Below are 15686 nucleotides of genomic sequence, written 5' to 3' on the forward strand. Positions count from 1 at the left end.
ACAATGTAATGATAGTAATTTTTCAAAAAACAACCATAAATAGGATTTACTTCACTCTTTAACCTGTAGTACATAATTAGAGAGCATTTCCTAATACCCCACCTCTAGTGTATCAGTTTTGTAGCTCAGCACAGCTAATAATTTCCTAGAACAAGATCTATAAATTAATTACTATCGACATGCAGAATTTAGTGTTGAAGTTCATACAGTGCTGTGGAAACTTGTACCATGGTAAAACTGACTTGAATCTATCAGATCTGAGACTTGCACTTTATAATTACAAAACTGAGACTGCTTCATTCATATCTGTCGCCAGGTTTCAGCCACTGTCTTTTCTTGTTCTAGTGTTTTCCATTATTGAAAAATTACAATATGACACCTGGCAGATGCTATTTGTGTTTATATTTTTGTTCTTTGCCTCTACCACTGTGAGCAGTAAGAGTTTTAACGCTTATATGCCATTTGTCCTTCAATGAAGGCAGCTGATGTACATTCTTCCCCCACTTAGATAAAGAGCAGTTTGATGAGATTTACGTGCTGTTTCTGGTAAAAGGCCAGTGGATGATTAGTGAACTAGCAGTATACTGACCTTCTCCTTTATCCTGCTTTATATTCACTGCATGTTGACCTACCAGTGTAAAGCTTAGAGCCAAATATTTAATGATGTGTCAATTATTCCATGCCCAAATTTTCACTCACAAGTACTTTTATGCATGCAGCAGACTTCCTGAATGTTATTTGATATCCTCAGTTCATCATTGAAACAGAATACGTAAACAAAAATGCTAGTTGCATAGAGATTCTGTGCCTCACATTCTAGATTTTACATATTTTTAAGTACCTTCAAAATATTCTGATAATTAAGACTTCTTAAACCATTTTTCTTTAAGTACTTAAGCATGACTTGAAAAAAATATAGTGCATTTGGGTTATTCTTCACATGATGAATCATACCTATGCTATTTTTTCATATTTGCAAGATAAAATTTCAGAGGAATACCAGAATCTTTTTAAAGACATTGAACTGATATTTTGACTTGACTTGCATTAACTAATGGGTAGGAAAGGGTTACAGTGGAACACATCTAAAAAATTCTGCTCTAAATCAAACTATGGTGGAATGTAACAGTTGCTGTCTTCGTGTCACTGCTATTTGCTGATGCAGCTCAGTGCAGTTGAATCATCACAAGGGAGACATTTCAAGAGCTTGGTATTCAAACATCTCTTGGATGAAATCCATAAAAGAGCGGACATGAGCTGAGTAATAAATCCTGTAGATATGTATGCTGGTGCCATGAAATGGTATCAGTAATCCTATCCAGAGTAGCAATTAAAATATCACAGCGGTAGTTTGCCAATACTTTTCCTATTAATAAAAATTCTAATAATGAAAACAACAAAGTAAGAGATGATAGAAAATTTTATATAGCAATGATGTTCTCTTTCCAGTTAATAATATATCACAATAGTGAAATATATGACTACCTTTCTCCCTGTAAAAGCTGAAATATGAATATATGGCTGTGAAGTCCAGGCCATTAAGCCTTTTATGCATGGAAGAAGGCATGGAAGATTCTGCATATATATCCATTGATGTGCTGTGATTCTGAAATTCCGTAGTAGTATTTAAGAGCTGGTAGTATACATTGCAGATTGAAGGCTCTTAACTTATCAAAGTCCACATAAGATTTTCTAGCTTAAACAGCTAGAAGATTGCAGCCTGATTTTTTCAATGCCATGAGCCAAAAAATTTAAGTTTTCAGGCCTGGTCATAATAAACAAATCAGAATTTCATGACCACTGTTAACAGGAGCAAATCCTGAATTACGTGTGACCTCCCTCAGTCTCTCCCAGGACTTCTGTGGTTGCTCTGACAGCTGTTGACTTTGACAGAGTACTTCCTAAAGATGATATCTGAACATGTCAAAATTATTTTGTCAAAAACACAGGTAGCATGCAAATTAAAACAAATAATAGAAAAGAATCTTCAGTGGTAGATATGCAAATAGTAATTAGATTGCATCAAAAATATTGAAATAATGAATAAATCACACATAGATAAGTTACAAATAGCAAGTAGTTTTTAAGCATGTCCAGAAGAGCTTTCAAGTTGACTCCATTATGGTCCATTTATGTGTTTCTCTATTAACCTTGCTAACCCACAGACTTTGGGCCCAATTATTTGGGCAGGAGAAATATAATCCCTTCACATGGAGTATATTTAATAGTTAAGAACAGAAATATATTATTTTCATATATTTTCATGTCATTCAACTGTCTCTTCTGAATGGTTCCATTGATTTCACATTTGTTTCATTGTAAATCTGACTGAACTAAATTTGACCTTCATATCTAAGTCAGTATTTTCATGTAATTCCTTTTGTTGGCTGACGTCCCATACTGCACAGTCAGAGCAGCATTAAACATCTCTGTGCTTCCTTTTTCCAGTACATATCCTATTTAAAGAAGTGAGGTTAGCAATACCACTGTAATATGGATTGTTTTCCTAGTGAAGAGTGCAAAGAAATTGTAATTTTGAAGGTGTTTAGAGTTATTTTCCAGTCCCTCATTAAAAAGGTAATTCCTGTTACTTGATAGGTGCAGAAAGAGTTTGTGTCTGTGTATATAAATGTGCACAGTGAAGAACTCTGTCTTCACCACAATTTCATCAAGTAATTTCTTCCCAAGAAGAGGAATCAGTGAATTTTGCACTCAGCTGCTGCAGAATAGAGTTTTTTTATGAGCCAGACATCTTGGAGAATCCCTTGAAATCATCTTGCTTCATCTGGTCAGAGCATGAGATCTTATGGAAGGGGTATTTTCATTCACAAGAACTCCAAAGGAGTTCTTTGCCTTAACAACATTTTTGCTCCATTACACTGAATTTCATATAGCTGGGGAAATGCCGGAGCCTTTTGCTGTTCTATATTCCAAGGAGAATCAAATCTCCAACTTGCCAAGAAAAAAATTAAGTTGGCTTTGTTAAAAGTGTTGGAAGAATGTTGTAGGAGGGGGAAATGGTCATGATAAAGACATATTTGAAATTCACCTGGGAATGGAAAGGGTAATGTCGTGGTTTAACATGGAAGTGAATTTCTTCAGGAAGTTGGGTCAAACCAATCAGTGGTCAAGTTTGGATATTGGCACCTAAAGTGACAACTGAAGGTGTGGATACGCCTCTGAGAACCCAGGGGGTTAAAAGCAGGAACTCCCAAGAGCTCGCTCTCTTTAGTTCCAGTCAAGGTGCTGTGCAGATCTCCCCAACCCAGCCATGGGGCTGGGTGGGGGAGGAGAAGCCATGCGGCCTGGTTGAGGTGAGCCGAGGGGTAGAAGGACTGGAACCAAGCCAGCTCCTGTGGACAGAAGGGTGGAGAGAAGTGGAGATGTCTCTGTCATCCCCCCCCAGAGGGAAGAGACAGAGAGTCCGGACGGCACCTTTAACTTTGCCGGCACAGAGGAGAAGGAGCGCAGAGGAGAAGGAGCCGGGGGGGGGAAGGTGCCTAGCCTTGGCCTTGAGAATCGGCTGCTGGGCAGAGATATCAGCTGCTGGGCAGAGATTTCAGCCGTCTGGGGAGTCTGAACATTTAACCCTTTCCTGGGAAATGAGGGCTATGTAAAATATTACTCCTCCTTGATTTGAAGTAGAAGAGAGTCAGTCTGGGATCCGAGATGATGGAAGAGGAAATTGTTGAGTTGGAAGGAGATGATGGAGTGGCTTGTGGCTGGACTTTTCTTGTTAGCCATAGACTGAACCAAATTCTCCTGACAGAAGCTGCACTTAGAGGGGGTGCGTTGGTGAGCCAAGAGACCTGTTTCAGTGATTACCAACAGAGGAGTGGAGAGAACAGAGGAAAGTTGAAGAGGGTGTGGAGAGGCCCTCTGTCTTCAGAGAAGAAGAAGGGAAGAAGAAGATCTCTGTTCTTAGACCCTTGGCCCCAGGGGAAAATGGGGGGAACTGTTGTCCCAAAAAGGAGAAGCTGTTGCACCCTGGGCCCCAGGGGGAAGTGGGGGGGGGACTGTAGTCCCGAGATTGAGATGCTGAACTGTTGTTTTTTCTTGGTCCTAGGCAAAGCATCCTTAAAGGAGCCCTATGAGCAGTCTGTCCATGCACGGTGGTGAGAGCACTGAGACATGGAAAGGAGAGTGCCACCATGGCAGATTTTCTCCGGGCGGTTGCCATGTGTGACATGGAAACACAAGGGTGGCAATTGTGTTTCCTGGGGGGTCTGTGGCACAGGAGAGACTCCTGTCTCCCTTGATAGACTGAATATTGATTATCTGAAGGGTGGCAACTTGATCAGGATCCTGGGTGGTGTCTCACTGTGGGTTTGTTTAGAAATTAGGTGGGAGGAGGAGGAGTGTTTTGGAAGGTCTTCATCCTGGATTTAATGTCTGTGTTTTATAGTGGTAGTAGTTTAATAAAGTTTTCCTCTTTGTTATCAAATTTGGGCCTGCTCTGCTCTGTTCCTGATCACATCTCACAGCAATCATGTGGAAAAGTGCATTTTCATGGGGGCGCTGGCGTGGCGCCAGTGTCAAACCATGACATTTTTTGGTTCCCTGACCGGGAAATAACAGCAAAACCCCTATACCAAGACAACTCAGTATAGTCAGTGCAAGACCATTTAAAATTTTAAGCTTTCTTTTTGTACTTCACTGTATTATTGATCAAATCCATCCTAAAATACATAATGACTTAAATATATATAGGCCAACATTTGTTATCTTGACTTAATAATAGTTTTTGTAAAAATCTGATTAATTTTTAATTTGTAACACACCTACATTTCACAGGGGTAATCACATAATCCTGATGATCTGGAGATAATCTGTTGATGACCCTTACCCAGACTGCACTGTGTAATACTCTGTGCTCCTGTCCATTCATAAAGCTATTTTTAACAATGTAATTAAGAGAACAGTCTCCATTCATAAAGCTATATTTAACAATGTAATTAAGAGAACAGTCTTTAAATAAAAAGGCATAGCTCCACAGCAGAATTTACAAAATTATACTGGTAATAAATTAATGCAATAAAGGCTAAAAGTAGCTGTTTTGGTTTAGGGTAAATTTGGGAGAGAATTTTTAAAGGGGTTTTTTAGAAGGTAGATTTAATTTTTTTTTTTTTTAACTGGTTTGGGAAAAATACTTTTCTGGAGAAAAGTGGAAAAATGTTTATTAAACAAGAAAACTTTAAAAATATTAAATAATGAAATTTGTTGTTGTTTTAAAAGAGGGATAAACTAAGAAAAAAATCTCCCCCCCCCCCCCCCCGCCCCCGGTTGTAGTTTGGTTTATTTAGTCTTTTATCAGTTTCTCTGGTGCTGGAACTGCTGTGGCCCAGGCCTGGCCAGGTGGGCTACAGGCGTGAGCTGCTGGTGCTCTTCTTGGTGTTTAGTCAAGAGCAGGTTTGAGCAGGTTTAAAGAAAAGGAAAAGTTACAGTCTAGGGAGTCTAGGGAACTTTTTTGTTTCTGTTAGTTAAAACTAACTAAAAAGGAAAGGAGAGCTCTGTCTCGCTGTCTGTCCGTCCGCAGTCAACACAGTCCAGGAGAGGAACTTGGAGGAGTGAGTGCAGTTTCTGGAAACAAACTCCGTGCTTCTTCTTCCCCCACTTCACTCTTGGAACAAGTCTTAAAGGTGCAAAACTTATTATTCAATATAAACAGAACAGACTATTGGGGATAAAAGCATCATACAGTCAACCTAGGACAGTAGCCTATCAGGAAAGCCAGATGACAGCAACATATGATACCTTTTATTTATGAAAGATCACCATATCCCATTTTATCATTTCAAAAATGCCCATTTAAATATCTTTTTCTTAATGATTCTTCTAATTTTTGAGTCAGTAAAGAGAATGTTTGGCCATGGGATAAAAAAAAAACTTCACTTTCTAAAGATTGACTTGTTTTAGCACATATGAACATATTTACCTAATTGCTTGGATACCTTTTAGCCGCTAATAACAGAATGAATGAGATTTACATTCTAAAAGTAACTTTTTAGACTGTATTTAGGAACAGGGTAATGGACATAAAATTTAAAGAAAGAGAAGAACCACCATTTACTTAATATAATAAATTTGCATTATTTTATGCATAAAGAAATTGAAATTAAATAACTAATTTATCCTGCTAAGTACTCTGCTGTTTCCCTCCAAGTAAATATCTGAGTTATCTCATCAAATCTGACAAATTTGTTCTGTGGTTTGCTTCTAAGGTCAATAATTCAACTGTTTTTTCAACAAATCTGAGACACTAAAAATTATGTTTGGATTTGCAAATTCCTAAATATGTTTTGGAAATCTATATAATAAAAATAATAAAAATTTAGGATGCTGTTTACCTAAATGCTGGCACACTTTTTGGCATAACGTAGCATACAATTCCAGTGATTAATTTGAGGGTATAAAATTGCAGTGCTGATAATATCATTGTTTGCTGAAATGGTAAATGCTTTTAAGAGCAATTTTTTTCCTAATTTGTAGCTATCTGGTAATTAATGTGGCAACCAATGGAAGCTTGTATAATAAAATGACCCACTAATTAATAAAATTATAATTTAGTATGTTCTGCAGGAGTTTCTCGGGAGCAAAAAAGGGAAAAAGCTGTTTTAGACAACTTGGCAAATTTACTTTTTTTTCCAGTTACTTTGCTTAAAAAGTTTATATTGGCTCTGTGCTAAAGGATTATTTCAGGCTTTGGAGCAATTAAGAATGAGCTGATGACGTTTTGAATGAAACCAGAGTGAAAATTTTAAAGTTATGGACCATTCAACTGTGGGAAGTTCCATCTGAAATAAACGGTTAAGAATAGTATTAGACAGACTGTGCCACAGGCATACAGAATTACATTGACTCAAAAGAACAAAAAGATATGTATTTGTATTGCTGGGAGAACGAGACGCCAGTGTCTGACTAAGTCTATAGGTATAGTTAGTTTCCTATAAAATTATTTCCACTTCTTTTCCTTTTCCTCTTCCTCATACATATCTATGCCCATTCTACCTCCTCCATGTATCTTCTCTTTTCTCTCTGTCCTTTGGAACTTCAAGAGGTCAGTTCTGAGGCAGCTTATATGCAGCATAATGCTGGGGAAACCATCCTAGAAAAGAGTTCCCAAAATATCCAAAAAAATCACAAATAAGAGTGCTGAAGAACACAAAAAGTCTGGTTTGTGAAAGAAAAGGAGGCACTGTATCAAATGGTGAGTATTTAGGAGGCTAGCTTCCAATAGTAAAGATCTCTATTTGCAATAACCAGAATAGCAAATCAAAATTTTATTTCCTTACAGCTGACACACTCAGTTTGGAAAAATTAATTCTCTAGGAATGTCAACAATGACACATCAATGGTGAATGAGATTGCCAGCAGTGTGAATTTTTACTTTCTCTTCATGTACAGGGTTGCATTACATAAGATGGCTAGAAGAGGAAGGCTTTTATTTTTCAGCCCTCACTCCATTCTCAGCACTAAACTGTCTTTGTTAAACTCTATTAATAAATCATAGGACTTCTTTGGGTTTACTAGTCTCCTGTTTGATGGAGCAACTCGAGCATTTACAAGACACATGACTTTTATCTATTCAAATTAAAGAAGAAAGAATTAGCCTAACCTTGGCTATAGATGTTTAAGTCATTAGTCAGGCAAGTTTGTCTCATACTGGGTAAATGCGATTCTGATCCCAGAAATTGTTCTGACATAGACTTGCTCTGCTCCTTTGAAGAGAGGTTAGTGTACTCAGTGAAGAAAAAATTCATAAGACTCTGGTCTCTTACACCCACTGTAACAAAATGCTTCAAGAATTATATTGACTGTATTTCACTGTATTTACTGCTTTAAGATTTTACAGCTTAATGGACAAGGATCTGTACAATTAAGTGGAGGAGAACAGAGAGCAGGTAAAAAGAAAGTATCTATCATTTGACATGCCAGGTTACCTTCAAAAAGTTCTAGGAACCTAATTTTGTTCCAGAGACCCTGCAAAAACTATGCTTACAGCCAAGTGTAAGCCTGCTTGCTCACTTGGTGCCAGAATTACCACCCTTATTGACCTTCTTTTCTCACTCTGTTAGTCTCTTTCCCACCAAAAATGTGTGAAAGGGTTGAAAAGACAGTGAAGGGTAGTAGCTGGTGCAGCAACTAGGGACCTGTTTTGACTACCATTTTAGGATTTTGATCTTTGATGCTGATGAAAGTCATCTTAACTTCCACTCTGTCTTGACGACTATGGAGGTGCATTAGAAAACATATTTGTTCAGACAATTCTATGGCTTGTCAAAAATCACATTTAGTTTCACATTGTGTCTGATGCCCCAGCTTGACTCCTGTAAGAAAAAGGCATGAGTGAAAACACTCACTACAGACAGCATTTTCAGCATTTTATTTTCAACATGGAAAACATAACACTATTACCTTCTTGCTGTTGCAGGGAAATATTTATTTTGATATGGGCAGACATGGCTAGTGACAAGTGACATGCTCAGTAGGACAAGGGATCTCCAGAAGCCAGTAGGTAAAGAAATGGAGAAATTTGTGCCTTTCCAAGAATTTTTGCGGAAGCTGCGGACAGAGGTAAGGCTGAAGGTCAGGCAGATATAAAGCTGATGTGCAAAACAGTCTCCATGATGAAAGGAAAGACATCAGTGAAGTCAGGAAGACACAAGGAGATACCAAGGCTAATGAAATAGAAGGAGGAGGAAAAGATCAGCAATACCCAAATAACACAGTTATGTGGGAGAAAAGCATGCAGCTCATGGCCAGCATTTTCTTCTTCTTCAGCCAGTTCTGGGTTTTCAGGTCTTATTAATCACATAGGTGTTCCTACAGTGGGAGTAGCTACCCTGTCAGTTGCCCAGGCAGATGTATTAATACCCAATTAAATTTAAATTAAATTAAATTAAATTTTAAGAAACCTAATATGCAGACCTGGTACTCAAGATTGTTACAGACAAGTGAAGCTCTGTCTAAAACATGAAAAGTATGTGTGAATTTTTGGAATTGGGACTCTGAAGAAGTCTTCTCTTCCACAAAACTCCAAACCAAATCAAACCAAACCAAACCAAGACAGAAACACATAGAAACAAATGAAAAACCACCAAACCCTAAACCACAAGGTAAAAAAAAAAAAAAAGAAAAAAGCAAAACAAAAAAAAAAAAAAAACACTTTATAGTGGCTTTCCTGTGGTGTGCAGAGAGGCTCAGAGAGGCTTCTCTCAAGTAAACATGCTCTCTTGTCCTCTGAAATTACCAGCTGTGAAGTGGGAATCTCCATGATGCCACATAAACTAACCCCACACAAGTGTTTCCTCTGCTAAGGTGGAAAAGCTTACCTGTACTTTACTGTGAGAATGAGTTCTCACAATATCCATGTTTGTCTTGGCTGTTTTTTTCTTAGAAGGAATGGGCTATGTGTACCTTAGAGTTAATCCTGCCACTGCAGTTGCCATTGACTATGTGTGTTGGAATGTACAGACTGTAAGATGTTTGTACAGTACTCTTTTATGTTGTTTTCTTAAAATAAGTTACTTTTTAGTAACTTATTTCCACTTGATGCATTGAAAATACGTGTGCTCTGGGAATAATAAAAAACCCACTAATTTAAGCATCTCATAAAAAAGTATTAAATGTCAAATACCAACCTGAAGGAAATGTCTATACTTAGTTTTTAGGGTGAGTGTGTAACCCCTGAATGCACTTCAGTTTTGTTTGTTTAAGCCATTGCTTAAGTTGGTCATACTCTGCAGAATATCTTTGAATGTATCATGTATTTTGTTCTGTCTCTTAATAGATTTCCCAGATTTCCCAAAGAAATAAAGTATAGTTATCTGTAATCCTCACAGGCCATGAGTTCAGTGCTTTCTGAAGTACAAATACATAACATCACATGAATATTCACAGCTACAATCAAACCCATGATATATCACTGTGACATTAATACCAAACAGAAGGGACTTCCCACTAGAAAGCTGTTGCAAGTAGGCTTAGGCAGACTGTTCAGCTATCCATTCGTTTACTGTCATGTGTGTCATGCAAAACTGACACAACAACTTGTTAACTTGCATAATATCACTGCAACACGTCACTACTACCATAACTACAGAAGCACATATGTGCACCAGATTGTAGGAAATACGGCAGGTAGACATGTTAGGAACAAAATTCTTGGCCAACACAGTTTATCTTAAACTCATATGTTTAAATATCAAATAATATTTATAAGGTAGCAAATAATAATTTTATTTACTTAATCTAGTTCTCTTATGTATTTAAATGTCAAAAATAATCACAAATATTTTAATACTAATGAAGGGAAACTGACAGAGAGATAGATTTATGTTGCACTCTTCAAAGTAGCACAAATCAGTGTCACCACAGAGAGGAGGTTCATACTACCTGAACATGTAAAAGTGAGAGGACAAAAGCCTTTCCAGTCTCTCTGAACTCCCATCAAAGCCTCAGCTAAATAATGTTGGAGAAGAGATTCACTTTGTATTTTCAAATATTTCTTCCCACACTTTCAAGCTCTAACTATGAATTAATTAAGAAAAACAGAACAGTAAAAAGCTGTTAAGATATCATGACAAAAAGAAAAGCATTTAATTTCTATGCAGTTGGTTTCGTGTGACAGGGGAAGTGATACCAAATTTATGCTTCTGTAAAATGTGAAAAAAAAACTTCACATGTTAAACCCATCAGTGCCAAATGTCACAATCCTGTGAGATTCTGTCCTGTTTTTTTCCAGGCCAGAGTTAATTTTACAATATTAGCCGTGTGAGGATGTAGCCTGAAGCCATGTGGGCATGCCTAGGTTGTTATTCTATGCCATGAACACACCGCTGGGGTGGAACTGAGAGACTCATTTCCAAGAAGGTGGGGTGTGTCAATTGCAGTTGGAAACAAAAGCGTGAGCGGGGAGGATTGGTTCAGCATTTTGAGCATTGTCTTGAGGGTGTGCTACAGTGGGTCAGGGTAAGCATATTTTGCACGTAAATCACCCTCTCTTTGTACCCTTTTTTTTTTTTTTAATATTATGCTTTTTCAGTTCATTTTCTTATCTTATGGTTGATTCCAGTAAATTGTTCTTATCTCAACCCTTAATCTCTGCCTTTCCTCCGTCTCGACTGAGGGGGGGGGAGGTGGAAAGGGCAGCTGTATTGCTGCTTCTAAACCATAACAGATGTATTGAACTTCTGGCTTCTGCTGCCATCCAACATGAAAGGATGTAACAATGAACACTTGAGAGCCTGTTCTGCAGCCCATTACCTGGCTCTGATCAACTCTGATAGCCACAAGTCAATGGGACTCAATGGGATGTATCAGGGACCTGGGCAAACTGGCTGATATTTTTGCCAAGCCACTCTCCATTGTACTTGAAAAGTCATGGTGGTCAGACAAAGTCCCTGCTGACTGGAAAAAGGGAAACAGCTTTTCCATATTTAAAAAAGGAGGAAAAGAAGATCCAGGGAACTACAACCTCTCTGTGCCTGGGAAGATCATGAAGCAGATCCTCCTAGAAGATATATTAAGGCACGTAAAAGAAGGGCATGATCTGAGGCAGCCAGTATGATTTCACTTGTCCAATCTGGTGGTCTTCTGTGAGGGAATGGCTGCAACTTTTGACAAGGAAGACTGACCAATGTCACCTACCTATGCCTCTGAAGACCTTTGATGCAGTCCCACTGGACATGCTTATTTCCAAACTGGAGACAAATGGCTTTGATGGATGTACTACTCAGTGAATAAGGAATTGGCTGGATGGACACAGCCAGAGAGTTGTGGTCAATGGCTCTTGTGAACCATCCAGGTGGAGGCCAGTGAGGAGTGGTGTTTCTCAGGGCAGACAGAGGTCTAGGGTCTGGTGCTCTTCATCAATGATGTCAACAGTGACATCAAGTGCACCCTCAGAAGGTTTATAGATGACACAAAGCTGAGACGCTCAAAAGGCACGATCCTCTCCAGAGAGATCTGGACAAGCTTGAGAAGTGGGTCCATGTGAATCTCGTGTGGTTCAACAAGTGCAAGTGTAAGTGCAAGTGTAAAGTGCTGTCCCTGGGCCAGGGCAGTCCCAGATATGAGTACAGACTGGGGGAAGAACTCATTGAGTGCAGCTCTGTGGAGAAGGGCCTGGGGGCTCTCCTGGGTGAAAAGCTGGAAGTGACCCAGCAGTGTGTGCTCACAGCCCAGAAGCCAATCCTGTCCTGGGCTGCACCATAAGGGAGTGGCCAGCAGGGAGAGGGAGGGGATTCTTCCCCTCTGCTCTGCTCTCATGAGACCATACCTGGAATGCTGCATCCAGCTGTGGGGTCCTTAGCAGAATGAAGACATGGACCTGTTGGAGTAGGTCCAGGAGATGGCAAGAAAGATGATCCAAAGGATGGAACATATGTCCTATGAAGACAGGCTGAGAATCTCTGGATTGTTCCACCTGGAGAAGGCACTGGGGAGGCCTCAGTTGTAGCTTTTCAGTACCTTAAGGGGGTTTATAAAAACAAAGGACAGAGACTTTTTATATGAGCAGATAGCAACAGGACAAAGGTAAGGGTTTGAAACTCAAATATGTTTAGATTAGATGTTAGGAAGAAATTCTTTACTCAAAGGGTGATGAAAAACTGGAAGAGATTGCCCACAGAAGCCATGGATGCCCCTTCCCAGAATTGTTCAAGGCCAGGTTGGATGGGACTTTGTGCAATCTGATCTAGTGAATGGCATCCCTGTCCTTGGCAGGGGCTTGGAATTAGACAACCTTTAATGTCCTGTCCAACTCAAATTATTTTATAATGCTATTCTGGTTGATCCTGGCCTTCTCTTCCCTGGTTTTTATGCCCTGTTGTTTCACAAAGAGTAGTTTCAAAAGTAGAATTTCAGTACTCTAAACTGTCAGAATGCTGTTTGTTTTTTTTTCCTTCCTTTCCCTTTCTACAGGTAAAAATGTGTTGTAACAAACTTGTATTTCTGTAGAATTTACTGTATTCTTTTTTTACCAAAATTAACCTTTGGTTATTCTCTTGGCTCTGGCTTTTAAACAAATAAAATGCATTGTTCTGTGTTTAGATGACTAAAATAATGTGTCGGTTATTTATTAATAATAGGCACATCAACTCAGTCCAACAAACTTCCTTTTAACAAGAAAAGCTTTCTCCTTCTGAATGAATAATGCATATTGGAGAAATAACACCACTCCTGCATTTTCTGAGTAGGTTGATAATGTCCTATCTTTCAGCAAATGCATTAGGCAAATGAGAACTCTTTGGGGAAACAGTCATCTCCCAGAATAGAACATTGTGTTCTTGCTATAGCAGAAAGTTACAGTGTGAGCAACTCCATGGTTTAAAACTCTGGATGACTTGTCTTTGCACTCATAACTGGAGTTGTGCAGCAGGAGGAGTTACATACTAATGGACCTCCTTATTGTCAGAAGAAGCAGCTGGCTCCAGAAGGCCCCATGCCATCCCAGCAGATGAGAAAGGGTGATGAAACAATGAAATAAAGTTGCAGAGAGGTGCAGAATGTGTCACATATATATTCTCATGGCAGCATTTGGTTTATTTTCCCAGCTGGTAATCTTCCCAGCAGGTGCTTAGAAACTGTGATAACATTCTCTGGAAAAAGACAAATTATGCTGCCATTCACTGAAGAGATTTTCTATAATTTGCAGGCTTTGAATACACAGAGGTCCTCAGACTCTTTAAGGGCTTAGATGCGGGAGTCCTCACTGTCTCAACCAGTTCAGCATATCCTATTTCCGAGAAAAACCTTCTTAGACTGGCATCAAAACAATGGATTTTATGTGTATTGATAAAGAAATAACAGAAAAACATGCATCCATAAGCCTCATGCTATAAATTCTCTAAGGCAGGGACTTTCATGACAAGAATTTCTTTATATATTCACAAGCTATATACATATATATTTTATGCAACACATATAAATGCAACATGACTTCTGTATAGAGCACACAAATTTTTAGACTGTATTCTTCTGAAATACATTGTAATTCTATTATTATTATTGTGTTTAAAAAATTACTTCTGTATTAAAAACCCCTACAAACAACACAAAAACAATCAAAAAAACAAACCAAAATCATGTGTCTCTGTCTGAGCTATTTAGGAAATAAATGCAGACGAGTTAGAATGTTCTGATACTCCCTTAGAAAATGTCACCATTTTTCTTTTCACTTTTTTAATCTTAAATATGTGGGTGGTGAAGACAGCTGATTACTGTGTCTGTGAGGTCATAAATAAACTGGGTCTCTGAAAAAGATCTAAATAGAAGGAAGGCAAGAAGGCAGTATGAACAGAGACAAAATCAGAAAACTGGAGAGGAAATAAGCTGATGCTACACTGCCATACTTGAAAACTCTGTACTGAGAGCGGGGAAGATTGAATGCAACACAAGATGGGGCTGAATAAAAGATTAAATATTCAAATGTAGTTTGGGAAATGCATTAGGAAGTTAATCCAAAGCTATGTTTTATCTGTGGGATGGTATGTTATGTATGGGGCATTAACAAATCAGAAATAATTTGGTCATTTAGAACAAATTTCCCACAGGAATATAGTGAAAGGTATACCTATACAGAAAACACCATGTGTTATTAGTGGCTACTAGAAATCTGCATCATGGGTTGTGGTTCAGTCATGTCCTTTGAATTTTGCTTACATGCTTGCAAAGGTACAGTGTCCCTCCTTCCTCCAGGACAGAGACTCCTGTCTGCAACCATTTGCTCAGTTTCTGTATCACCATAGTCTAGTGGTCTACTGGAGTTATGTTGGGTTCTTGAACTGGACTGCAGCATTGCCTAGTGATGTTTTCTTGGCTCACTGCCCAGACCAAAGATTTATTAAATATTTTATGAGTATTTAAAGGAGAATCTTTAAAAGAAAAATACCTCAGAATCTCTGACACTGATTTATGGCTTTTGAAACTTAAGAGTCAGAAAAAGGAAGAGACTGAGAACATACTAAGGATAATTCTTCCTTTGTGTTTCTCACTTCATCTAGCAGGAAAGTAAAACTGACCCTCTGTTGCCACAATTTGATTATTTTCTCTGTGTCGCTGATTAACATGATTTTCATCCTGACTCTGGATACAGTAAGGCATCTGACCAGCACATAAAAGCTTCCTGAATATCATGCTTATTCCTGAAATATAGCCAGAAAAGATAGTGCATCTGCTAGTCTTGTTGATTTGTATTGCTGCAATGCTTAGAGTCTCAGCCAAAGAGATTCTGCATATGCACAGTTAGCCAGCTACAAACTGGACATGAAAACCTCTGTTCACTCGTCTTTGTGCCCCAGACCCATAGTTTCACAGAATTTCTCCAGCTGAATTCACTTTGTTATGATGATCATGAATATCAAACAGAAATGTAAAATTCTCAATATATAAGGTATTAATGTATACAAGAAGAACAACTGTAGGGCCCCAGTATTTTGAATGGATTAGAATTTTTTAGTATTGTACATGTCTTCAGCAAAAAGAAGAATTATACATGAATGTAAGAGTATGCTTTCATACCAATTGTCATCAGAAATGTTGTATTTTTATACCTCAAGCCTCCCTTCTAAAACTAGAAATGAATTTGAGTATCTCAGTGTACATGCTGAAGTTCTGACTGCTATTCTGCTTATTAACAGTTTTGTGAATGTCATTTGAAAAATCTGATTTCCTGCAGCTGAGTC

The sequence above is a fragment of the Anomalospiza imberbis genome, chromosome Z (assembly GCF_031753505.1).
Source record: "Anomalospiza imberbis isolate Cuckoo-Finch-1a 21T00152 chromosome Z, ASM3175350v1, whole genome shotgun sequence".
NCBI lineage: Eukaryota > Metazoa > Chordata > Aves > Passeriformes > Viduidae > Anomalospiza > Anomalospiza imberbis.